The sequence below is a fragment of the Ornithodoros turicata genome, chromosome 5 (genome assembly GCF_037126465.1).
Source record: "Ornithodoros turicata isolate Travis chromosome 5, ASM3712646v1, whole genome shotgun sequence".
Classification (NCBI taxonomy): Eukaryota; Metazoa; Arthropoda; class Arachnida; order Ixodida; family Argasidae; genus Ornithodoros; species Ornithodoros turicata.
Window position 1 is genome coordinate 63,081,241 of NC_088205.1, and position 26,931 is coordinate 63,108,171.

The window sequence follows — 26,931 nt, forward strand, 5'->3', positions numbered from 1 at the left end:
GACACGATACACGCTTGCTGGCGCTATGCGCGTTTTTGGTTGGTTTGAACAGGTCGTCGCAGACTGCCCGTGTAACGGGTTTTTACAGTCGTAGGGAGCTCCAATCTCAAGATCAGTCGGCAGTTCCAAAGTGTCTCTTTTAGTGCGCACGAAAAGAAAAAAAAGAAAGAGAAAAGGAAACAGGACCCTCCACACTGGGTAAAATATTTAACCCACGCAAGCGTCACGAATGTTGACTCTGAACGCATCAAGGTGCACAAGTCCTGTTTGTCGGAAACATTCCTCGCTAAAATTTTGCCGCAACTTTTTAATATTCCTTTAGTAATTACGGTGCTTCGTATAATTAGCGTAATTAGCGCTCCAGACATGCTACCCACGAAATTCCATTTTATATTACGCTTCTTGAAAGCGTACTTTACGTTAATTGGTATACTAATTTCCTGCGATCAAACAGCGCATCAGCCGTGCAAAAATTAAAAGGCGGAGCTCGTCTCTGTCGCTGAACATGGAAGACCTAAGCCGAAAAGCGCTTTGATGAACCTCGAGTTTACGTCATCTCTTTGGCTGGTACACAAAAGTACAACTGTTTGTTAAGGTTAAATGTTTGTTTATTGATTCATGTGTCATGCATGATGTGTTCGATAAGGTATGCTTTCGTGATGCATTTCCTGTTTTTGTGATCTTGGAACTGATAATTTAGCAAGCAGTTAATTAACTGCTTAGTGACTAAGTATGTTTATTAATAATTAACTGCAACTAATTGATTACCGAAATTTTTAAATAACTCGCCGTATGTCTCCATATATCTTACATGATCACAGGCAAATACACAGATCTTCGTTACTCGCAGTGTTTCCCAATGTTTCGAACTGTCTGTTTTTTATCTTCCAGTATTCACAGTTCCTAGTCTCACAGCCTTACAATGTCTCAAACGTAGGGGGTTTAAAACATCCAGCGTTTCAATCTGCCAGTATTTGATACACCGTGAAGTAAGAATAATTGGGAGTAGATTTTGTACGTATGGTGACTCAACCTAAATATATAAATATTCAAAAGATTCAGATTTTCTAAATTACAAAGTTCGAAACTTGCATTGTAACTTCAATTGTTTCACACTACCAGTTTTCCAAACTTAGCATTTCAAACGCGCAATACTTCCAACATGCACTTTTTCAGAATTGCAATGTTTCAGACTCCGTGTGACAAAGAACCAGTGTTTATCTCCATCACTGTAACCAAGAAAAAAAAAGGCTGTATATGTAGTTCTGTATCGCAACGGAGCAGGACCATCTGAGGAAAACGGTTGCATAGCTCTGTTTACCTTTGCGTCAATATTGACTGCACCGCTTCACAACACCCCGCTTGTACACACCCATGATACAGAATGGTGGGCACTGTAAGTAATGAAGTCGATTCTTTTTCCTGTGTGAGTCTTTTCATAAGCTTTCCATTTACTGATTACTAGGTGGCGGTAATGAAAACGGTGTGAATAACTTGCCGGTGTTTACTGATTACAAAAATGCGATATCCCCTGTAGCGGTTCCACTAGCGAAGAAAACTTGGTCTAAGGTCTATGTAAGCTAATCTGGAGCCGTTCACATTTTGGAAGCACTTTTCTTGACACAACATACCCAGATGATGTCGACACGAAAACGAAAATAATCTTCCGAACTGGCAGTGCTATGTGTTGTACGCTCTACAGTACATTTAGCACATCAGAACTAAAGATTTGCTGTTGCAGTACCTATAGACATGTCTCTGCCGCCCTTCTGAGTCCACTATAGGTAATGTTACTTGCTAGTTACTATCTAAAGCTTAATCACTCTATCACTCTATCAATGTATCTATTACTAAAGCTATAGTCAATGAAAGGTCATGAACTGTCGTCGCCATTTCAGGCTATAGTCTTCTTCATAACCATCGATCCTGAAACTATGGCGGCATTTTATCACTAGAGCGCGGATAAATATGCACTGAAAACTCCTTGTATATATGCACGCAACTATGCACTAAAATCTTCGAAATATACACTAAAATCTCTGAAGATATGCAATTTTTTTCCTTGTTTCCTTGTTCTGCAACGCGTCGAACGCATACGGTATTTGACAAAATGTCAGCATTTTATTAGGGATCACACGGTAAAATAAAGCCGCCATCAACAGTATAGGAGCATCCAGCACCCCTTCAGGTGCATCCTACAATGAAGGCTTGTGCAACAGATATAAATCACGCAACTCGAGGCTTTGCTTTCGGCACTACTGTGATATCAAAATGCAAACGCCGTCCATATTTGTAACGACAAAGAACAAGAACAACTTTATTTTTGGCTTTGGAGAGTGGGGAGGTTCATCGCCACAGACGATACTCTACCCCATTGCTGGTGGGAATGTGGGGAATAAATTAACGAGCCCCTTCACAATAACGATCGAAGTCCGATGGTGTCCAGAAATGTCAGAAGAACTTTGAGCGCAGAGCGTTGCTGGGCTGGATTAGGCCAGGGACCAAGCAATTTCCATAGGGAGAAGGGGCGAGAGTCCAGCTGACGAAGAGACCCGGAGAATGTGGTTCGGGAAGGTTGGTAGGGGGAGCAATGAAGAAGAATATGCTCCAGATCCTCAAGAACACCACAGTGGCAGCAGGTGGGAGAGTCAACTTGTCTCAAGCGGTAACGCCACTGAGCTGTAAAGGCCACATCGAGCCGCATTCGGTGGATTAATGCACCATCTTGACGGGAGGTGTTTCGTGGCATCGGAACGCGAGCGTTGGATCAACTCTGCTCAACATAGAGGGGGGAAGAATGTCGGTTGTCCATTGGCGGGAAGCCAGGGGTGTCACTTGGCGTCGCAGAATGGAACGGCGGTCTCCTCTCAGCAGAACAATACTGGTCCGTTTGCGATACAAGAGTGCTGCTTCTGCGGCGCTGTCGGCCTGCTCGTTCCCCACGACACCACAATGGGCTGGAACCCACTGGAGAACTAGCCTGTGGCCTCCTGCGTAGATAGTGTGGTAAGTCATTAACACATCTGTGACGAGGGGTGCGGATGGGCCTCGTACGCCGGAATTTTCAACTGCTTGAAGTGCAGATTTGGAGTCTGTGAAGACTGCCCATTCCCGCGGTGTAAAATCAGCGATGTGGCAGAACAACAAAATGCTTTGTTGGGCTAGTTGGTAATTCATTGCTAGACCGGGAAAAAACACAGCGCGAAAACGACAACCACGGGAGGAACATAAGACACACACGGGCGCTTACTCCAACTAAACTTTACTGCACTGAAGGGTGCGCAGCTACAGGAAAGAAACAGGAAAGAGCAAAAGTCTAGTGAAAATTTTTAAGTTGTTTTGGTAGTTCTTATCTACCTGCTTTTCCTTTTTGCTCTTTCCTGTTTCTTTCCTGTAGCTGCGCACCCTTCAGTGCAGTAAAGTTTAGTTGGAGTAAGCGCCCGTGTGTGTCTTATGTTCCTCCCGTGGTTGTCGTTTTCGCGCTGTGTTTTTTCCCGGTCTAGTGTTGTAGAAAGGAAAGGATGGCATAGAGTTCCGCAGCTGTGGAGGAGGTTGGATGTAAAAGGCGTCTTCCGTGCACTACGCCGTCGGATGGTATGACGAATGCTGAGGCGAACTTGTTGTTTCGGGATGCGCCATCGGTATATGCTGCCTTAAACGTAGAAAACTTCTCGTCAACCAGAACATGAAAATGGGCTCGGAGGACTTGAGGGGGGACCTGATCTCTTCTTTCCAGAAGGTTCGGAAGGCGTACAAAAGTGGGCGGTACCTGTAGAGACCAGGGTGCTTCCGGCGGTATAGTGTCCTTAGTAATGAAGCCAGTGAGAGTCTGTCGTGTCCTCTGCGCTACTCGATGGAAGTCGCTTTCAGGGCGGTATCAAATTTTCCTGAGGAGCGGGTGGCGGGGAATGTGAGCACGCAACCGGAGGAAGGCCGAGCCGTTTCACGTTCACGGAGAACCTCAATCGGGAGCTCACCAGCTTCAGCCAGTACTTCCCGTGTTTCAGCCATTCTTGGAACTCCGAGGCATCGACGAAGGCTTCGAGCAAACAGGGACCGAAGTGTATTCAATGAAGTTGTTGATATCCTGTGCAGAATAGGAAGGCTGTAAAGCACAGTCGCCCTCACCAATGCCACGTGAACCGCGAGCAGGGAACGCTGATCACAGCCCCATCCTGAGCCAGAAAGATGTTGAATTGCGGGGAGCCATCGCTGCACTTTAGTTTCAAGGTGTTTAATGTGCCGAGCCCAGCGCAAGTCCGAGTCGATTACCACGCCAAGGAAGCGGTGGAAGCGTACCGGCACAAGCTTCTTTGTACCAAGCCAAAGAGGGAAATTGGCCATAGCTTTGCGCGTGAAAGGGAGCTCGACACACTTAATGACAAAGACAATGGCGAAGGACTACCATCTTTTGTACTAAGGCCCATCTACCACGCACGCACAGCCAACCACTTCGACGTCACGAGAGGGCCCAAGCGTTGAGCGCCGAGCTGATCGTGCGCTTGGCACTGCTTGAACCTACGTAGCCTATTTCGCGCAGTGGAGCAGACAAGGCGGAAGATCAGCACCACAGCTCTCGGAGCATCGAAAATATTCGATTGTGACAAGGGTTTTTGCAAAAGAGGACCCAAAGCCTTCACGAAACCAGCAAAACTTTCCGAACCACGGAACCACGCTAAAGGGTTCGGGTGAAGAGAGCGAGAAAGAGATCAGTATAATTGGTTTCAGTATATGAAATTAAACATACACGACATGTTCCTCGATTTATTGCTATGTCCTCTCTTATTATGGATCATGGATGTCATCGTCACCACGTATCTGTTCTTGCTCATAGTGGATTCTATCCCGTGCAAGAGAGCAAGTAAAGTAATGGACACTGTAGTAACTGGAGAGAGAAGATGGCATTTGTTGGCTGGTACAAATATAGTCCCATCGTATCTTTTTCGACCCCTGGGTCGAGCCTCTCAATTGTGCTTGCCCCGAAATGGAGTAACCTTATCGGGAATCTGTTACCTCTTGAAATGGCTTACGCGCACCCATTTGCAAACCGGCTAGTTCATCTAGTTCTTCTTCTTCTTCATCTTTTTTTTTTTCCTAAGCATGTCACTTCCCAAGCTGCGGGCTGTCGTTTTGCCGTCATTGGGGCACTGTGACACAATGCACGGTGATATAGTGTCGACGAGTAAAGTGAGGCTGAGCTAGATACCAGTGTAACGGGACCTCATCGCCCCATATCACATGTTGTCAGTATTAGCACCTATTTGCTTTCTGACGAATCCTACTGTCTGCTGTAACTGGTTTACGCACGTAAAAAATGGTTACAACTTGGGCAGTTTGGTAACTGATCACGGAACAAAACGTATGGTTTATGCACGTTTGTCCATATTTGTATCACCCAAAAGACACGATCATATGGATGTGGATCGATAGATGAAAAGCGCTACAAGTGTGGGCGGAGGAAAGCCCGACCTCTGTGATCATGAATATCTTGATGTATGGAAATATTGGGAGTTTTGCGTGTGTATATCGGGGGGGGGGGGGGGAAGTGACAATGTCATCGGAGGATGGCATCCCTGACCTTGATTTAAGGGGACGAATCTGGGGTGTGACACCACGAAGGACGGTGTTGGAGGCAGCGTACTGTTATAGTGGAAGTGGGAAGCATCACCTTGAACCACGTTACACCAGCTCGCTTATGTTCTTCTCCTTCCTTCATCACTGTTATAGTTACTGGCCAGATATATAGAAATGCTTTCAAAGAGGATCGTCTCCCACTCTGCGTTCTAACTTTTCCCGAAAACTAATCAGGCATCTAGTGTATAGTTACATACTCACTTTGAGAGGCCGTCCGCTCGGTAGTATAACCCACCTGCAAAAACGGTATCTACGCAGCTCTCGTGGCTTTTTATCCTAATTTAAAAAAAAAAAAAAGTCTTTAAAGGGAGACTCCGGGACTATTCAAAATCCTTATAGTGACTGCGTAAATAAGTTCGGTACATTCTTCAAAGATGAGAAACAACGTTGGTTTTGCGGTCGAGGACTCGTTAGTTGCCAAACGAGCTGGGAAGCTCATATCGAAACCGCGGCACTCCTGAAGCTCCCTCTCCGGCCTCCTGTACCACGCGTGACGTCACAGGTGTTCTCGTGCGGGCTGTTTGCTTAGTTTTGGGCACACGCGCTTGGTTACTTCTTCGTGGGATATGAATGACGAGTCACCTGCTTCCTCGATTTCGTTGTAAAGTATAATCTCCACCTGTAGAACAGAGCCTACAGAAAGGCACACGCGAAGGGTACCGCTGAAGTGAAGCCCAGTGTTGCTGGACCGCTCTTCCGTGGAGGAGCGCCGATTCACTCAAAGGAAAATCTTCGTTTTCTAATTATCTGTGCCACCTGTCGACAAGAAATTGTGTCCACTGGAACATTATAAGGTATGAACTGATGTTGCACTGTTACTTCAACACGTTTTTGGTGTTGTCTCCCTTTTAAAGAATAAAAAGAACGCCGTGTGTGCTAGGCGCAATTTGGGGCGAAGTGTCATAGCTTACCCTTTCACGTTCCCTTAGGACAGTAACATGGGTATCTTTCACAGTCAATCATCAGTTGGAACTTCATTCGTATAACCTTCACGCTGTGTTTCGTAATGAATAGGTTGTGTCTATCCATACACCCATCGTTAGCAATTGTGCTTTCGTGGCTACTTCTGGAACGCCGGTGTAAACCAGCCATTATTCTCGCAAATTGAACCTCTGACGCAAGTCATCCTTTTTGTACATTTCGAATTTGAGTACTGAATGCAGCGCTGCCCGATACACTCCCCCGTTCCGCACCAAAGAAACAATTAATCTTCCTTTGCGCGTGGCAATAAGAAAAGGTGATTTAAAGAACAAACCTCGCATCTCGAAAGAATTCCTTCTACAAATAGTCGGTCATTAAAGAAAGACGTAATATTATCGGAACAATCGAAGAATAGCGTAAAACGAAAGAGTTTCCATTGTGTTACTACAATTGAGTATGAACACTCGAATGTGAGGTAGAGAACTATATATCTTTCGTCTGCAGTATTCAGAAGAAAGAAGCATGGGGATTAACACAACCAGAGGCTATTGTCCCCCTGAGCTTTGCTTTCGTTGGCATGGAATAATTCTGAGCCGAGTGTATTTCGCTATTCGTGGCTATATATGAGGCTTGGCTGTGCCGTCTTTGCTATCCGGCCTTGAAAGCGTTCCGCAGCCTAGACAAATTTAGTGAAGCTTCCAAGTAATTCGTTTGGCCGAGGCATAGGATGTTTCTAAAAATGTTGGAGGGAAGGAGGGAGAGAATGGGGAGGGAGTCTCTGGATCGTCATGCGTAACGGACGTAGTGACATCGGAATAAGAGCTTTTATCATGCAACTTGATGTAGCAATGGAATAACTGGTATATTCTGTCATATAGTAAGGTACAATGGGCGATGAATGGATAAGCCGGACAGCGGCTGGAATCGAACCCGCGCCTCTCCATTACAGGTCAAGTGTGCTGACCACGAGGCCAACCAAGTAGGGCCCTAGTCTTCTGTAAACCGTCTCTGTGTAGCGTAAAGGTTAACGCACTTGAGCTGTGATCAAGTGGTGTCTGGCTTTTCCGACGACTGCCGTATTTCAGTCTATCGTGACGTGACAACTGACGTTTTTAATGAATCTGTATCATTTGCATATCCGCGTACGTATCATGTTTAGGTAGAGGATTCTTAACGGATCATGCCAAAACGCAACCTGCGATCACTAAGGGCTAAATTGGTCCGTGCATTTCGTTAAGCTGTTGGGAGGGGGGGGGGGGGTGATGATGAAGGGACTCGCCGTTGTGGGCATCACAGAGGTGGGCAACGTCATGTTAAGGCTTGTAAGTACGTAAACATAATAGATGTCCAAATGAAGAAGAAGAGTGCTGCCTTTTTCAGGTAATGTTCCAGTATCATCTGCCGCGATTAAACAACTCAATCGTTAACATTACAATAGAGTGCCGTTGTTGTAACGTTCCATGATGTCTATCATGTTCACACTCACGTTGTTTGGCTATGCAGAGTGTTTATTTTTATCCTTCACAGAATTTTTATATAAAAAAGCTATGACAGCAGCACAGATATCGTTTTTGCAGTTTACTTATACGGGCAGGAGAATATCCTCTCGAAGGAAGTACGCAACTACAATATTACTAATTACTTAAAATTCATTAATTAACTCTTTAATTAGGGGATTTCGTGCAAAAGCGAGGTAGCAGAATGAGAGACTATCCTCGTTGAAAGCCATTCCACGTTGAACGAATCCTGAAACACGCACATGCATCAAAATACCAAATTTTGATATACAAAGGGGCCGAAACCGAAACCGCGGCAACCAGGAACGTAGGGAGCACAGGGGGGGGGGGGGGGAGATTCGGGAGTCGGCGGAAGAGTGTCTGAAGCACCCAGTGAAGCGCTTTCGCCCGCGCCTCACAGAGGGCGCCGCAGTCTCACTTTGTACTGTCGGTTGCGTCTGCGGAGAGGAAAGAATCTGTCGCTCCGCGGATGTGCTCTGGCTACTGTCTCACCTTGGCTGGAAAGCAAAATTGATAAAAAACGGTGCTCGCCGAGTTGTGTGGTTGTGGTTGTTGTGCATTGGGGGGTGCCGATGTCCGGTTGAGCGTTGAGCCGGTCTCTTTGTGTGTTTCCTCGTCCGCGTGTGTGTGTGTCTTTTCTGTGCCCCCCACCCCCCCAAGGTTGACTTGACGAGGGAACGTTACACTCAATCCCGTCGCGCCGCCTACGATCGGAGTTGGCAACCCTTCATTGTCGACAGAATTCTAGGGCCGCGTCAGCACGACAGGCAACGAGCATTACGCCTCCTACTCAAATATTTCCGTGACAGGATTTCCGAGAAATTGCTCCGCAATCTCTTGGTGCAGAAATCGCAATCCGAGGATTGCGAGAGAGTGAAGTGGAACTTATCCGGATTCGACGTTTTATGGTTTCACAAACTCGCGCGCCAGTAATATGACCCTTTCTTCCCCTTTTCTTTTCTTTTTTTTAGCTTATCTCTTCTTGCGATGTTCAATTTTTCTGAAATTCTCTTTCAATCCTAAGCAGTCGCTGAGCGGTGAACCTTTATTGCTGTTTGGTAGACGCGGCTCCACATACCATCTGAATATTTTCGTTAAAGCACCATGCATTCTTTAATGTCCGACGAGAGGCCAGTGAGATTGTGCCCTCGTTTTTGCACGGATCAATAAACCATACTGTGATGCTCTCACAGCACAATGTGCATTGATAAAGTACGAAGCAGTCCTCCGACTGGAAAGATACGCATCTAAGAGACAGAGCACGTATTTGTCAATGAAAAATGGCTAGGAAGCAAGCGAGCTGGTGAAGATGATGCATAATGTAAAAACCCCGAGACTAGGGAAACGAAGGGACAGACACAACACGAAGTCTATTTGTATTCACTGCCGGGCTGCAACGACGACGAACACGGTCTGTAGCCAAGCGGCTTTTGCTGAAATATCTTTCGGCTCTGACAAAAACTCAGAGGAAAGAAGTAACCACATCAACACCAGCCGCAGCAGCTACATGCATGACGTATATGGTACAGAAACCAAGAGATGCATGATGATGGGATAAGGAACAAAATGCACCAACAGTCCCATTAATATCGCACAAGGTGCAGAGCGACATACTGATGTGACATACTTATGAAGTGTAGGATAAGCTGTGCCCTCTAGAGCAGCGTTTCCCAAACTTCTCGTTGTGTCGGACCCACAAAACCTCTGAGATCCATTCAAGGACTCCCGTTAAGTACGATTCGTGTTAACATAAATAAAGGATGTGAAGAAAAAAAGAAAGAAAAAAAGGCACCGGCATGCAGGAAATGAGAAGGTATTATATTTCTCCCTTCTTTAGTATCATATATCGTCATATATCAATATCGTCCCCATCAGAGATGACGTGACCAGCACTCGCCTATAGACGGTCTTCGCGAGGTCTTCGATCTTCGCGGACTCCCGCGAACACGGCGGGCCACATTATTGGGAATTACTGCTGTAGAGTACGTTGGGTGCAGTATATAAGCGAGATATTTTGTTTCCTTTACATATGTTCATAGAAAGGACACTTATAACGTACTAGCAATAGTACACTGGCTATGCGCTCAGCATCGCATCACACGCGGATGCGCAATGCTTAACAAAACGTGGCACCACGGCAAAATTTGAAAGCGTGCATGCACGTTAGTGAATTTGTGGACGGACTCCGTCAATCCAAAGAAACTATTATTTCCCCTCGTGGCGATGGCGACCCTGTCATTTCAAATTGAACGGCTAAAGGCTTTAATGAACTGGTTTATTGTATCCCTCATCTAGCAAGGCCAAATTCCAGGACAGGAGTCCGTCCGGACGAGCTGCCTCGAAGCCACACCGTTTCTTTGCGCACCAGCCGAAAAACCTCAAGACAGACCGAAACACTACTGAATGCGGAAGGCTGTCGCACAAACTTGCAGCAAAGAGCAATCCAAGAGCACGAAAATGCCAATGAACGCGACAGGGGCGTGCTACATTAGGCAATCAATTGCAGTTCTACGGCAACAAGAAAGTTTGAGGCACGTACGGGAACGAGAACGCGCATAGCAAACGAGTTTATCGACGTAGTCCCGCTTTAGCGCAATGCGTTGCCGTAAACATCATTGGAATGCGTAAGTATCGGAAATATTCTCGTTCCGTTACCGACATCATACCTTCGTGGTTCGCTTCACGCATACGCCCAGTTACTCCATATGTTCCCCACCGGACGTGTCGCGATGCAAAAAAAAAAAAAGGTCAGAAGAGAAAAGAAGCGCGCAGTTGGCAGCAGGGGGCGTGATAACAAATAACGGGCGTGTACTATCCTATGCAGCAGAGGGAAATACACCATTTCGTTCAGTGAACTTTTTCTCTGTTTTCCCAATACAATACAATTCATTCAGTAGAAAACAGAAGGGAGACTATAGGATGGAAACGTACAAACAGATAAACGTAACGTTCAGCTGAACGTCGTGGATGACGAAATCGAACATCTTCCAGACAGTGCAGAGGTAGTAATAGTACCGAATTTGAATAAATATTCCACCGATCAAGTACACGGGGGACATCAGTATGCAACACGTGATTGGGGGTCGTCATCTTTCATTCTTCGAAGAAGGATGGGACTGCCCAAGCTGGAACTGACCAAGTTCAATGGTGAAAGAAGTACTTGGCAGCAGTTTTGGGTTCTCGAGCTCGTACACAAAGAACGACGTGGAAGGACGAACGGAAGTGGACAAATTCAACCATCTGGCGGGAATGTCTAACAGCAGTGATACCGGGTCTGCCTCCAACGAAATGGTATAAGGACGCCGTAGACCTATTGGAACGACATTTCGGAGACGAAGACTTGCTCGTTCAGTCTCGCACGAGACAAGTTATCGATTTGTACCTGGTGTGCTCTTCGGGTCTCCTACATCCTTATTAAATGAGATGAGATGAGACTGGACACGTCAGATGACATAAAACACTTCGGAGAAAACAGGTAGTTTGCTGTTCCCGGTTGTGCAGTGGACCTTGACACTACCAATAGACACTGTAGTCGATTTTAATAAGTGGATCGCGAATGAGCAGCGCAGACAAGTCATGGGTATCCAGTCCGCAGCAAGGTGGGGACACAACACCTCACCGGACTGTCGCTATACATCGCCATGGTTTACACAACTCCTCGTCCTCTTAAAAGTCCACGGCCGTGAAGACTTGGAAGCTACGCAGTAAACCAGCGGGGAGACTGTAATACGAGGTGGCATAGGTGCCGACTGCCGGAACATGAACTAGGGGAGGGGGGGGGGGCGCCGCCTCCCCCGGGAAGTCCCGCTAAGAGACTGACACCAACCTTTGGGGCTCGGCGCGCCCGGGTCCACAGAGCGAAGAGGCACCACCCCAAAAATGCATCTTGCAATTTGTAAAATATGTATCCTCCCACCGTACTCATTATCACAGTAGAAGGTGAGGCGAAGAAACACAGGGGATGACACAACACATTGCCTGAATTTCGCCCAAAGCAATCAGATCAATGAAACGAAGCAGTCGAAAAGGTACCAGCAGCTGCCAGTGAGGTGTAACGGGGTAGGATCTTCAGAACGCTTATCCGTTGTGAGCGGGTTCAACTCCCGCTGCTCCATTTCATTGACCATATTCGTTATATTGCGCGCATTTCTGGTCAAACACCGAGGATTCAATGCATTTTGTTCCTTTTGCACTCAGTTCTCAAAGGTGTAATGCCTTCAGTTGTGCACATGTTCACTGTTTACGTTCTCTCTGCTTTTTCTGTTTTCTGTTATTCCTTAATTCCTCTTATTTCTATACCAGTTCTGCATACCTCATAGGATCCCGCCAGAGTGTGTGATTCTTCAGCTTTAGTTTTGTGTTCTTCATTTTTCTTTTCCTTTTCTTTCCTTCTTTTTGTTTTCTTTTGATTTCTTCTTTCTTTGCCTTTTTGTCTTCCTCTTTCACTTTTTTTGGAATAACAAGCCGACATCCATCTGGCTTACCTTTCCTTTCTTTTGTTTCCCCCCCCCCCCCCCCCCCCCCCCCCCCCCCCCCCCCCCCGAAAGAGTACTTACTTCGCGGTGCACCTTTGCCCCCCCGGGAAAATGAAAACTCTCCGCCTCTGCGAGGTGGCTATCGCAGTTGAAATGACAGGGACAACCGCAGAAGTCATCGAAACCTGCCATCCTCCACCGATGTGTTTCAGCAGTCTGCAAACGTAAGCAAGTGTCCTTCATGCAGAAGCTCAGGTCACAACAACCTTATTGTTGCCTTCTCCCCTTGAGTAGATCGAGATTGAATGAGATCCCTGTTATACCACTCGAGAGAAAGTTCAAGATCAATGCCCGTGCATTCTAATAAGCTCAAGTATGAAACAGAGACCAGCCAAGACACCGAAAGGAGCGAAAGCATGAGCAGCGTGCTCGAGTACCGCCCCGCGCCACGGTACGTGCCATGCGCCTGTTTCATGGCCTTTGCGACGCAGTCAAGTGGCAGACGTAGATTGCGCTGTTCTCCAAGATGAGTGTCGCCGAACACAGCGAGCTGTCCTTGCAGTTACGAGAGCGACAACGGCGCTTACCGCACCGGCGTCTGGTGCATTGACATGGTATTCGTACTGTCGGGATTCACGAAATTTCGACCGACTTGCGGCACGCTACCGAAGCGACCTCTTGGGTAGCATGCTGGCTAACTGAGTTGAAGATTGCGAGTTCGATCCTGGCTGCGGGCAGTAGCAATGTGGGTAGGGTAACATTGCTTCGAGTATAGCATGTGTCGGAGATTTCCGGCGCACGTAGAACGCACATGCGGTCGGGATTGATGGCAGCCCTTAGGTGGGGGACATGTTCTACTCGGCTTTGCTGAAGTTACCCCAAATTAGTGGGCAAAGTCATCACTTGTGTAGAGATGAAGATGACGATTGTAAATGCTAGCAGGATGCGTGACTTTGGACGAAATGGCTTGAATGAGGCGACGTCTTTGTTAATTCGTGATAATCCCACTGCATTTCACTACTGAGTGTGAAATGGAGGTCATGGGAGAAACCGGCTAATTTGGGAAATTTGTCTCTTTCCTATGGAAAAAGAAAATCTAATTCTAAAGAGACTGCGAAGGATGCGCGCATATTGTGAGGTGTCGTCAAAAACTAACCACAAATGATGCTTTATTTGCACAATGAGACACTATACAAAACTCTTCATCGCATGTGTGCCAACGCTTCAACAATAAATGGACGCCGCGAGGGAAAAAAGTCGGTGACTGACCCCGAAGCCAGCCATACACAAGCGCTTTCTGGTCATCGTCTGTACCGAATTTTATTCAGCCGAAAGCTCTTTTGATGGGTCCGCACAGATGAGGATCATTGGGTGCGAGCTTCGGTGAGTATGGCGGATGCGGAATGAACTCGAAGTGCGGACCCATGATTTTTTCCGCTGTCGTACGTGCCGTGTGGGGGAGTGCATTCCGTCCTGCAGCAAGACACCACGGCTGCGCAAACCACGATGCTTTGAATTGATTGCAGGCTGTGCTCCCCATATTGACTGAAAATGCGGAAAATGGGACGTACCCGTAGTACTTGTACCAAATGCCCAAGCAACACGGCAAGATTGGACGTTGAAGCGCGTGAAATGCCCAACTCAATACGTCGTTACATCCAACAACTTCCCGCAGATGACACACATCGTTCCAGTCAACATATCTGGCAATCCCACTGTAACATGCATTATAACTTAACTGGCACACGTGTTGTAAACAGCCGTCATCCTGCTTCGCGATGCCAATTGGTCGAACCGACTCAGGGCGTGGTAGTTTAAGCGAAATCACGCGTCCTACAACCATGCGCGACACCCGGATCGCGCGTTTCATTCGGGCGAAAATGTCGTTCGTTTCTCTAATGACAACGGAAGCGGCAGGCCAAGCAAAAACCACAATGTTTGATAGGAAGGGGTGTCTGTTCTGTAACGCTAGGTGCTTTCAAGTTACTACAGAAGCAGTGCGAGTCGTTGAGGAGTATGTCCGTCACCGTCACGAAAATGTTTCGCTCCGTTGTACTCTAGGAGCGGGCTACAATTTTTTTTTTTCTGGGGGGGGGGGTGATGGGGTAACTTCGCCAATAAAGACTACTGAGGGATGCTCGAATGTTTTCTGTGGTGGATAGTTCTCTTGGACTACCCAATCCCAGAGCAAGAGGGTTAGCACACCCTCTCCCTCTGCTGTGCCACCACCATCTCTCCCCTCCCTCTTTCACCCTCCCCTGGGTGCACCCAGCCGCCTCTACAGAGCAGGCTGACTGCACCTTCCCCCTACATCACCCCATCCACCACACAACTTTTTGGGTCATATAAGTAACGCAATCCCAATGAAGGTTTCTGAGGGTTGTTTGCCATTGGTAGTTCTTGGGACTGCCCTGACCTTTGAGCATCACTGGCATGGCACCTGTTCTTTGATTTTAGGACGAGGCATTGTTGTTTTTGTAACGCGATGCAACGTGGATCAATTAAAAGATCTGCAGAAAAAGAAAAGAAAAATACGACAGCAATATTATTACTGTTAGTGGTGGATATTATATCGGACAATGCTTTACACGCACTCATCGTTGGCGTTATCACGGAAAAAATTGGCGCAATATGGGCAATATGGGCTTGCCAATATAGGTAGCCAATGTTTGCACTTTAGCCTGGTTGCACATTTCATGCTGAACCAATATTGGCAGCTCATATGGGACCAGTATTGGCCAACCTGGCAGCCCACATTGGTCCAATATTGGGCCAATATTGGTGTGCTGCCTAGGGTGCGATAGGAGAAGGTCGCAAAGAGCAACTGGATACATGGAGGATATGGACATACAACATGCCACTTCAGACACGTTCCGTAGGTTGATGTTATGTCATTTTGTTTTAGGCTCGGTTGGTGCTTGTAGATAAAAAGTATAGATAGATAAGGCAGTAGTCCACTATAATTTTACCAATAAGGAGTGTTCGAAAGAGATATTATCTGCAACGACGCAGCGGGTTTTACAAACACGCGTTCCTTTCAGATTTATTCCTTTATTCATTCCATTCCTTCATTCATACATTCCTTTCATGTGGATGTTGCTTCACGACACCTGGGTGTATTGCTTGGAAAGTAAGTGACCCATTCTTCAGTGTTTTACACGTGACGACCTTTGTTCGTCTTCAGTGGAAACGTCACTTGAGGATTTCATAGTGACTGGAATTCGGGGAGAAATCAGGTTTAACCCGAATTGGTCGGAGGTCAGTTCGGGCGGGAATAACCGGGCGGAATCGGGTTTAACCCGAAAAAGTCACTCCCTAATTTGTAAGTGAGCCCGGACATATGTTCGGAGCAGGCGTTCTGGCTTGTGGCTCTGGCTTGTGACTGAAATGGCTGGCGTCCAGTCTCGCGACGGCCTGGGGGAATGTGCATTCTGGTCCGACTTCTAAAGGAACTGTGCCGACATATGTCTGAAAGCGTCTGAGGAAAACCCAGGAAAAACCCCAGACAGCACAGCCGGCACCGGGATTCGAACCCGGGTACCTCCCAGTCTCGACGTGACACGGCAAGTACGTTAACCAGTGAGCCACGCGAGCTGTGGCATCGCTCATGATCACAGTTGTTTCGCGACGTAAGTCCACCAATTAGGAACATGCTGCATGCGCATGACAATAGAAGAGTGACGGCGGACGTGTTTGTCACGTTCAAACACCCGTTGACTCACGATAACCCCATTCAGCCAAATTCAAACTTCATAAACATCCAAACTGACACATTAAACGGCCTTGGTAGTCGCCATTCATTCAACCTTTCTCACCAAATGACCTTGTTCCAAATGCGGGAGAGGAAGACCCGACCTTTGTGGTCTCCCGCCTTTCGGTGCATATGAGCGTTCGGATGTTCTGGACGTTTGGTGCTTATGAGCAGCTTTCCCTCTCCTGCTCATTTCCACCAAACGCTCAAAACCACCAACTTTTTTTCGCTGCATATGGGCGTTTGGAGGTTATGAGCATTTGGTGCATATGAGCTACTACCCCTACCCACTGCCTCCGTTCTGCTAGCCACACGACGACTTCTCTTACAGAGCGTTTGACTATACGATAAACTACGTTTGACACGCTTTTTCCGAGAGTTAAAATCGATGAAAAAGGCAGACTCGCAAATAAAATCGCTTGTTTTCCGGGATATGAGTTTCTCAGGGAGCGTCCACCCTTGTGACATTACCTCCGTAATGAAGCATTTAGAGAGAAAGAGAACATCATATAACTTTTCCCTAAACATATCAAACGCTTGTAAACAACGAACTGCTTTAAAGTTAATCGCCTGTGTACCGCTACCAAGCAAGTGTCCAAAGAGCATTAACAAGCATGTTGGCATACACTGACTCCCGAATATTATTATTATTTGTTCATTTTTCATTTTATGTGGCTCACATACCTACCGTGTAACGCATTTAGTGTGAAAAAAATAATTAGGTCGCAACTTCTGTAACCTGTGTAGGCTAAGGTAATTCTATCTTGGCAGAAATGCTTCACCTGTGGCACAAACACCCTAAAACAAACTCGGCGGTAGGTTTGGAGCGCAATAACTGTAGTGGCATCTCGTTGCGTTTCCGTTATATTTTCTGTCCCAAAGGACACGACGCTTTGTTTATCTGCTCCGAACAACAGAGTTGCAAAACAGTGTTAGATGTGCAATCAACACGCTTACAATAGTTTGCAACTGATTTTTTGACGGTAACTAGGTTCACAGCACATATCATGCAGTATGTTACACCAGCTTGTTTGTGTTTGACAAATCAGAGCTAAAAACGTTTAATTATTACAGATTAACACAAATTATATTCCTAACTATTCGATATTGCACTTAGCTTATGAGAGTTAGTGAAACATAAGAAGATCGTCACAGCAGTCTGTCTGATTAACAAGTAACTAAAAGGAATAACAAGAAAAAATTCTGATTTAGCTCCGCTATTATCTTACTTATTTTCCTCTCTGTGTTCCACGTCTTCCATATTACGAAAAGTAGCGGCAGCGGCAGCGGAGAAAGAGTCCACCGTTACGCATATTTGTAACGGAAATACTTTTTCCCATTTAAAATGTAGCGCGATCGCTACTCCACTACTGAAAAAAGTTGCCAATACGGTAGCGACGCTACCGCTGTGTACAACAATGGTGTCACTACTTCATTCTAGTCCAGGTGGGAACAGGCAGTAGTAACAAAAATACACACTGAAGATTCACTTACAAAGCTTATACCCGAACAAACCAAGGAAAGCTTCGACTTTTTTTTGTATATGTTATTCTCATTGAGGCCTTTTGTTCAAAGGAATGTGAAGTACAGAGAAAAGAAATACTGGGACACGTCGATCGACCTCGCACGCATTCCTCTTCATTCTTTGCAAGTCAGGTTATATGAATATCGCGCAAAGGATGATCCATAACCTGGCTCCTCTGACCCCGAGGCTCTGAGCATCATATCTTCGCTTAATTGAAACCAATCGAACGACTGCTTCCAGAGGGCGATAGGCGCAAGCTGTCGCCCTGTTCTCATAGACGTTGTAGAGCTCCCAGGACGATATTACGTTTTCTTTTTTTCTAGCTGGATGCTGCTTTATGCGGCAAGGAGATGAACCCTGCCCTGGAGCCGAAGCAGGAAATATTGGCCAGCGTTCCCATGAGACCTCGCTCAGCAAGGCAAACTTTATGCCTAGGCAGAAAGAAACAGAAGATATGAAGACGGTGCGCGCTGGCGGAATGGTCCTGATAGATGGGGCCGTCCTGTCGATTTGTAGAGCTGTTCGAGTACTCGTGTCTGTGTGGTGTGTCTGCACGTGTAGCGTACTGTGGCACGCGGTAATTTACATAGCAGGCCCATATCGTTTAGTCTTGATAAGAAGACACGCAGAAAGAGAAATACGCTTCAGGAGACTGGTCACGACTATAGCAGAAGATGCGAGCATGCCATGATCAGAAAGGATGATGAGGGTGTGAAGTAAGTAGGATAGGGCGGTTGTTTCGCGCTCGACGTAGAAAACCCAGCTATACCAGGTATACACTATAAGAAAAAAGGGCGTGAAAAGGTGGTAACTTCTATAGTTACCACCTAGGTCAACATAGCGCCTGATAGGTGTAAAACGGTGGTAAAAGCAATTATCGTATATCCAAATTGCTACAAAAAGGCGTACGCCCCCCTCACTTACCGAATCAGAAGCGGTAACCCTATCATTCGTAGGTAGCAGGTAGAACTTTGCAACCTTTTAGCCACAACATATGCAACAACTGTTACATACCTCTTAAAAGGTGTAACTGCTCCACCCTTTTTTCTAAGAGTGTAGAGGCCACCAAGCAGAGGTGTGGAAATTACTTTTATTTTGTAGTGGGTTACCATTACTCATTACTTTTTCGAGTCTAGTAATGTATTAGTAACGCCATTACTTTAACGAAGTAATGGCATTACTCTGTCATTACATTTATGTTTTAAGGCATAAGCCGTAACGTGCCATGCATGAGTTTTCTTCCTTGCTTTTTTGTGTTATAGGGGATAGACACCCGAGTATCCCCCAAATCGGTGCCACTAAATCCTTGCAGAAACGAGGATGATAGGCAAAAACTAGAGATACGATTTGTTGCAGCGTAGTAGCAGTTGTTGCTCAAGTTGTCATTCGTTAGCTTTGCTGGCTTCGGCGACAGGACGTCTTTTGCAATACTTAACACTCGTACGTACAGCGGAAGCTGATGGCGGATTTTCTTTGTTGTACTGCACGAACAGTTTCTTGATCTTTGGGAACCCACCTGCCGATTCTAGGCTGCGATCATTATAACTTGCACCGAACCGTAAAATGTCTTGTGTATTACGTTCATAATAAATTTTCCCATAACAACTGGCTCGATATACGCACCAAGTTCGGCCCACGAATGGTACAAGTCTTCACCCGCCGGTTCCATGATGCCTTTTCGCTATGCACAGCTGCCAGCCTAGGCATGCAGACGGCTCGTCGAACTCCCCCCCCCCCCCCCCCCCCAGCTCTACAATTCTGTCCTGGCAGAAAAATGACTGACTCTGACAGCAAAAGAGAAACTAACAGGGCACCATACCAAGACAGCGAATCACTAGTGGACTCGTCACTTAATTGTTACCCTCATAGCTAGGCTATCTTTCTTCGTTGATTCTCCTTTACCCCAAATACGTACAGGAGAAAATCAGTGTAATCAGAGATATAATCATGTGGACACTTGGGACACACACCGCCGACTGCTGAGCTCTTGCAGAATTCCCCAGGCTGAGCCCTTCACTGTCTTTGTTGCTCATAGCTCATTGTTAAAGGCGGGTTGAGAAAGCCTCGTTGTTCACGGACGTTTCCCTAGCAACACTTCTTGGCCCCGTGCAGCAAGCTAGCCAGTGCAGTGTCACAACGGCGGTGCTTCGCTTTCTGCGTGATATGGGCTTCCTGGGCTCCCTGTGAGACGGGTGTATTTTATTTTTTGTTTTTTATTTTATTGTTTATTTTTGTTTAGGGAATTGTTTATTTTGTTTAGGCAAGCCGGCGTGCTGCATAGTTGACCTTTCCCCCTTTTATCTTTCCTTTTCCTTTTTTTTTTTTTTCTTTTTCTGTCAATAATAAATCCCCCATCGATGTGCCCAACCTTCACGAGGCACAATCAACATTCGATGAAAGTAATGGGTAATGCCACCCTGCATTACTCAGTCGAAATGTAATGCATTACCATTACTCAAAAGTAATGGATTACTGGTAATACATTACTTTGTAATGCATTACTCACCACCTCTGCGCACCAAGTCAGCCTTTCTGAGTAATTCTTGACCCTCTGCACAAGGTCATACAGCACACACGAAGCACAAATCACACAACACGAAGGCGAGTGACCATCCGTGACGTGGCGACCCCTCCGATCAAATGTAGAAGTGCTCAGAGAAGAGTGTCCATCCTGAGCACATAATTAGTAAATGGATTTTGGTGGAAAACAGCCTGCGTTCGCAGAGGTTGTCGGGAAGAGGAAACGAGCTCCGCGAATTTCACCTTCCCTATTCTCTTTTAAAGCTAAAGTGTACGAACGGCGCAGTTGAGAGCTCATGAGAGAGAAAGAGGGAACGTCACTACAGCACAATATGTAATATGTGCCGTCCCCCCCCCTCTCTTCGGTCTCTTTTATTTTTTCGTAACCCTCCGCGGCAGTGTTCGTACGCTTCCACATGGCGTACAAACTGCTCCCTTTGAAACTCGGCTGAGGTTCGTTTCCTTCTTTTCTACACATATTGAAAGTCGGAAACGGAAGTAGCGCATTCGCTTGCTTAGTGACGCGTGAAGAGGATAACAAGCGGTGCTGTTGAAGCACATTTTCATTCCGGTGGTATTGAGAAATTGCATTTGAGGTCAAAGAAATACCAGTATGGCTTGCAGGGCAGTCTGCGCTACGAAAATTTTCGTGGACCTCGTACGAAAGCAAAGAGATTTGTCCTACTGAGTGAAATCCCGGAGACACGGGAGCGAAAAAAAAAAATAACGACACAATACATTCTCGTTCTGTCTGTTTCTTTTTTTTTTTTTTTTTGTAACCTTCCGTAGCAGTGTTCGTGCACTTCAACATACTGAGAAATTCTCGGAAGGAGGAAGGGAGTTGCCTCAGGACAGAAGCCGCAGATATTTCGAACAGAGACTGTTCTTCCTCTGGACACCGTCCTCATCATTGGCATGGTATTTAAAGGGTTAGGTGTGACGTGTTTAAAGGTTCGTGCGAATTGTGGGTCAACAGCCCGGAGGGAAGAAAGGTTCCGTACGGGCTTCGACGGCCGGAGTGAATGGATGCTTTGTTAGAGTGTGGAGGGGATTATGTGAACGTAGTGATCTAGGCTACAGACCGGTTACAGAAAAATGGAAGGTTCACGAACACGTGGACGAAACGGGACAACAGGCAAGAATTGGCAAGCATAGCGAAAGATAAGGAGGTTAGTGGTTACGTGGGGAAAATTCCAGAACGAGCAAAGGTTTTTTTTTTAAATATTTGTAATACAAAGTTCTTTTCTTCCCTCCGGGCTGTTGACCCACAATTCGCACGAACCTTTAAACACGTCACGCCTAACCCTTTAAATACCACGCCAATGATGAGGACGGTGCCCAGAAGAAGAACAGTCTCTGTTCGAAATATCGGCGGCTTCTGTCCTGAGGCAACTCCCTTCCTACATCTCTACCGGTTCGCTGGATTTCTACCCATCTGAGAAATACTCAGGTTTTCCTTTTTTTTCTTCCTTTTTCTTTCACTCTATTAAACATATCCCCCCCCCCCCGGGGGTTTCAATGTGGAATACTCGTGTCTCGGGGGTTTCACTCAGTCCAAAGTTTCACCAGATAGCCCAGATAGCCCTCACCCTTATTCATGGGATTTGTCCGATGAGCCATCTCCGAAGAGCACAGCGGAACAAACAGTCCACATCGCTAAGCCGCCTCATAAGCTTAGTGAATCACGTGTCTGGCCACAAATGTTTTATGTGCGGTTGCGCAGCGTGGTCGTTAAAATGTGGTCGAAATTTGGAAAGTAGTAAATGCAACAAATAAGTAATGATGATGTAGTGGGATGTTTCGCAGCTGTCGGAGTAGTATGGATTGCTGCATATGTGTCACTACGAAATCGCAGATGTCGTTGTTTTGAACTCTCTATGCTGTCTGTAAAGACTGAGATTCCCTGTACAGATGACTACAACTTGTTGGAGGGTAACTTTGTGCTCATTTCTGAACAACAACAACTTTATTTTCAGATGATGAATACGGAGTTTCATCGCCAGAGGCGATACTCTACCCCATTGCTGGTGGTGATGTGGGGAATGAAATAATCAGCCCCTTCACAATAAAGAAAGAAGACCTATGGTGTCCAAGATCGAAACGGCTTTGAGAGCGGAGCGTTGGTGGGCTGGATTTGGGCAGGGACAAAGCAGTTTTGGTAGCGATTATGATACGAATGTATTTATTGTGCATTCAGATAACCTTGCGAGAACATTGGACAACAGGGAATGTCATCTGTGGAGCTCCTATCATGTTATGGATAGGAGCTCTGGGTCAGCATCTCCCAGTTTGCAGAAAAAATGAAAAAAAAGGCAGGTAACTCTTTGAATTGGATTTACGGGCTTTTGTGAAATTTAATTCTTCATTGAAGTTGTTTCCCAGTCGTCAGTGTCTACTCTTGTATATCGCGCGCCTATTCTCGTAATTGTTTTAATTGCCTAATCGCATACCTTGTTGGTAACAGTCAATGTTTGTCTACGGCGGACTATCAATTTTGGAATATACGTAGCTAAGATATCTGTCTTAGAAGTAGTCATATTATGAAAACCTTTCTCTGAATAGCACGCGAAGAACAGTCCCTGTTCGAAATATCGGAGGCTGTCCTCTTGATACCCTTTCCTTGACCTGCGTAGATTACTGACGTGTACATTTTTAGCTTTGCTTGTCAGTTCCTCTCTTTTCACAAAACCCTGAAAAAACTGACAATCCATTCTCCAATTCGCATTCTAGAGGACATTTCCTTGTCCCGTACAAGTGGCCATCTCACATACGTCTTACATTGTTGAAGGTGTGCTTGAGAACGAAAAATCTCTTAGAATGGCGTAGATGAAGGCTAGCTGGTGGATAAACACCAGGCAGGCCTCAGCAATGGGCAAAGACACGTAGACAAACACAGCACGCATGACCTGCTTTGTTTTCCCAATTTCGAGCGGGTGAAAGATCGCAGCTGACACAACCATCTGAACAATGAACCAACCACTTCAGAGGAAGCACAATAGTGCCCTGCGTTGACCGATCCGTCTTTCGGCGGAAAGAATTACTGAGATACATCTGCAGAGAGAGGTGAAGGAGAAAACTTTGAATTATTTATTCAACAACAACTGTGAGCACGACCCGACGCCTAATGCCATTGGCACGCCAGACGCGGGTGGTACGGGGCACGAAACCCTTCTTAAATGAGCAAAGAGGTGTCATTTAGGATTGCTTTAAATAGACCTCTTCCTGTTTACAAACAAATGACGTCAGATGGTACAACAGCGCCGCCAACTTGGTAGACTGGAACTACACTCTAAAAACAGAACTTCACTGCAACGCACGCTGTGCACCAACCATTGCCACGAATGATGGGGTTATCGCTTCTGATTCGAGGAAAGTGGTGGGCTTATGCCTTTTTGTGGCAATTTGGATATACGATAATTGCCACAAAAAGGCGTACACCCTCCTATCTCCTCGAACCAGAAGCGATAACCCTATCATTAGTGGCAATGGTTGGCGCACAGCGTGCTATGCGGTGAAGTTCTGTTTTTAGAGTGTATGATAGCAAAAGTAAATAAGTCAAAAGAAAGCCCCGTTTAGACATAGCTTTTCATATTGTAATATTTTTATGTAATTCCTTACATAGCATCATTTGTATGCCCTTGTTCTGCTCGATTATACCAGTATAGCCCTGTCTTTTCGGAAGGCCTTTCTAAACATGGCTACACTCTTAAAAATGAACTTCACCACATAGCACGCTCCTAGCCAACCACCATCCCGAATGACAACGTTCTCGCCCCTGATTTGTTGAAAACGGGAGGAGGAGCCTATTTTGTGCCATGTGCACGGCACAAAATAGGCTCCTCCTCCCGTTTTCAACAAATCAGGGGCGAGAACGTTGTCATTCGGGATGGCGGTTGGCTAGGAGCGTGCTATGTGGTGAAGTTCATTTTTAAGAGTGTACCGGGCACCGGTTACTCTCGGAGCGCACGTGCAAGCGGGAACATTCCGCACAGGATTACGACATTGACTTTCGAGACGACGCAACCAACCATTGGGTGGAGCCTTCTTTTCTTTCCTCCGTGGACTGGGAACGCGAATGAAGACACCAAAGTGACTAAAAACGTGACCTAGTGTGTGTACCATTAATACAACGAAGCGACCCTTGACCTTGGTGAAGGGACACGGCTTAGTGAAGCGGCGGTGTTCTCCGTCCGCGCTGTGTCGGTTTCGCTACGTCTCTACCAACGTCATCATAACGCCACGGTGTCGTTTCTTCGGTAGAGGTCTATTGGAAACAGGAGCGGCAAGATATCTTTGCTGAGCGATCTTTTATTACCGTGCAATTCAGAGGAATGCCCTGAAAAATGAGCCGTCTATCGTTCGGCGCGACGTCAGAGGCGCTGCTGCAGTGACGTACCAATCCCACGTGACGTCATCAACGCCTGGTGATCGGCACTCGTATATCGGGTAGTGCTGCATCACGGAGAGGCGTCAAACTTACTCATTCTGTTATGGGATCCAGGAAGGAGAGTGAGGAGGTATCCTGGAGGTACTGTAGGGTACAGGTCAAAGTGCTCCCTATGTGGGCCACAGCGTCACCTATGATCGTTGTTTTTGTGCAAGAACACGCGGTATTTATGGAAGAAAAAATTATGGAAGTCTCACTGCTCCTTTAAGGGCGTGCGAGCTGTGTCGTGAGCACTCTTGTAGCGGCATCGCCATTACCATTCCCGCGCACCAATAACCTAGGCGCGCGGGTAATAAAAACCTTTGCCTCGGCCAGCTCGGACTCTAGTTCGACTGGCCTGGCTCTCACGGCAACCTGTGTCTAGTCTACCTCTTTCTACGACACTCTACGTTGCATACTGGATGGAAGACCACGTCCTGGATCAAACGTTTTATGCACGCTCTTAAAAATGAACTTCACCATGTAGCAACGTCATAATGGTACAAAATAGGCTTTGCCTCCCGTTTTCAACAAATCACGTGCGCGAACGTTTTCGTTCAGGATGATGCACTCTTAGAAAAAAAGGGTGGAGCAGTTAGACCTTTTATAGGAAGTAATAGTTGTCGCATGTTGTGTTCAAAAAGGTTACAAAGGTCTACCTGCTGATGGTACACTCTTAAAAATGAACTTCACCGCATAGCACGCTCCTAGCCAACCATCATCTCAAATGATATCGTTATCTGCCCTGATTTGTCAAAAACGGGAGGCGTACGCCTTTTTTGTGCCACTTATGCTGTTCATAATTGTCACAAAAAGGCGTAAGCCTCCCGTTTTCAACAAATCAGGGCAGATAACGATATCATTTGAGATGATGGTTGGCTACACTCTTAGAAATGAACTTCACCACATAGCACGCTCCTAGCCAACCATCATCCCGAATGACAACGTTCTCGCCCCTGATTTGTTGAAAACGGGAGGAGGAGCCTATTTTGTGACATTATGCGCGGCACAAAATAGGCTCCTCCTCTCGTTTTCAACAAATCTAGAGCGGGAACGTTGTCATTCGGGGTGATGGTTGGCTAGGAGCGTGCTATGTGGTGAAGTTCTTTTTTAAGAGTGTAGGAGCGTGCTATGCGGTGATGAAGTTCATTTTTAAGAGTGTAGGGTTTCCGCTCCTGATTCGGTGAGCGAGGGTGACGTACGCCTTTTTGTAGCAATTTGGGTATATGATAATTGCTTTTACCAACCTTTTACGCCCATTATCAGACTCTATGTTGACCTAGGTGGTAACTATGCAAGTTACCACCTCTTCACACCCTTTTTTCTTTGAGTATGGTTGGCTAGGAGCGTGCTATGTGGTGAAGTTCATTTTTAAGAGCAGATGTTATGTCAGGACTGGAGAAGTACGTCGTTTAGGTCATTTCGATAGCAAAATTTAGAAATTGATACCTCAGTATAGGTGCACGTTCTAGGATATTAAAAAAATGAGAGCGTAGATTTATGTAGAAACTGACTCAAAATTAATTTCCTGTCTCGCATTCCGCCGGAAGCATCTAATTAATAAGTTCATTAGTGAATTTTAGGTAATTAGTCGCCCAGTGGTTACCTACGCTTTCCCACAGGATGTTCACCTGGCCGCATAATCCACCTAAGTGGCTCCCATAGATATATTTCAAAAATTCGAAAATAATATAAAAAAACGCAATGTCAATGTCACAACCCTTTGTACGGCTACAGACAGTCGTACGAATTTCTTGGCATTGTTAAGCATTACAGTGAACCACTAAAGGCCTGTTCCGACATATAGCGATTTGCTATACAGGGTGCTCAAAATTAAGCTTTCACGAGCGGTACGCAAACACAGCGATGACAGGAAACCGGATGATAACTTTACTACTTGCTACTTGTGTAACAAACAGGTGCTGCTAATTATGTAGCACCTGTTTCCTACTCAAGGGACAGAAAAAATAGCACCAGTTTTCTTTTGTTCGCCTATTTATAAAGTGCTAGTGAAAGCTTAATTTTGAACACCCTGTATAGCGCTTTAGCAAATAGCAAGCGCCGAAAATAGACCGACATTTTCCTCCTCGCAGTGCTCCAAACCGCTAAAAATTGGTGCTCGCCGGAGTTGAGCTCGTGTCAACTTTTTCCGCGCTAATATT

General features: G+C 46.1%; 1 protein-coding gene across 1 annotated transcript in view; it reads right to left on the reverse strand.

The window, feature by feature from the left end:
- Positions 1 to 26,931, reverse strand: part of LOC135396128 (uncharacterized) — a 214,018-nt gene that overhangs the window by 159,236 nt on the left and 27,851 nt on the right. The gene's annotated exons all lie outside the window — the stretch shown is intronic.